Source organism: Acanthisitta chloris, unplaced genomic scaffold, assembly GCF_000695815.1.
Source record: "Acanthisitta chloris isolate BGI_N310 unplaced genomic scaffold, ASM69581v1 scaffold8494, whole genome shotgun sequence".
Lineage (NCBI taxonomy): Eukaryota > Metazoa > Chordata > Aves > Passeriformes > Acanthisittidae > Acanthisitta > Acanthisitta chloris.
Genome location: NW_008668709.1, coordinates 6659 through 7411, shown reverse-complemented (window position 1 = coordinate 7411; position 753 = coordinate 6659). Strand labels below are relative to the sequence as shown.

Genomic DNA, 753 nt, shown 5'->3' with positions numbered 1-753 from the left:
CAGCAGGGACCAATGCACTGCTCTGTACAGACTGTGGAACACACACAATGTGAGTTCATACTGTCTACATTAATGTGTGTTACAAGAGGGAGATATTCCTTCCAATAATAAGGGACCTGCAAAGAGTCCAATCATGTCGAATACGATTGCTCCTTTCTGCAAAATGCCTCTTTTTATCAAAACTGATAGAGTTTTGTCACTCTGTATCCTGAAAGGCTAGCAGTAAAGGCAGTGAAAATGATCCTGCTGTGGTACCATAGGCTTAGCAGCAGGTGGAGCTCCTCTGACAAAGGAAGTAGCTTACAAGAAGTGTTTCTCTTGGCCTCAGAAACAGGGGTTTTTTTCCTTATTTTCATTTGGTAACTTTTATAAGCACCTGAGCAACCTGTCTCCAGTACCAGTTGGGGTTCTGTCTCCAGACCAAATGAATTCTATGGCCATTATCCAAGTCCTTAATGTTTACAGGGGAAAACATGAAGATTTCATAGCTGAAAATGCGTTAACATAATGCAATATATGAGCTAAATTTCCTCCTGCATTTCTTGTAAAGTAGATGGCTTATAAATATATAAAATACATACTTAGAGCACAATTTGTGAAAGTTTTAAGCACTAATGATGCTGGTTCTTTCAAAAGGGAATGGTGCCAGAGATTTAAAATCCTTACTTGTAAGAGTAAGTAATATTCAAGGCCCACAGAGACATGAAAACCTGAAAACTATCATCACTGGTTCATTTTTTGTCCTCTCCTATT

General features: G+C 38.8%; 1 protein-coding gene across 1 annotated transcript in view; it reads right to left on the bottom strand.

Moving 5' to 3' along the window:
• Window positions 1-753, bottom strand: part of LOC103800639 (Golgi apparatus membrane protein TVP23 homolog A-like) — a gene marked incomplete at its 5' end in the record, with an annotated part of 4207 nt that overhangs the window by 1120 nt on the left and 2334 nt on the right. The gene's annotated exons all lie outside the window — the stretch shown is intronic.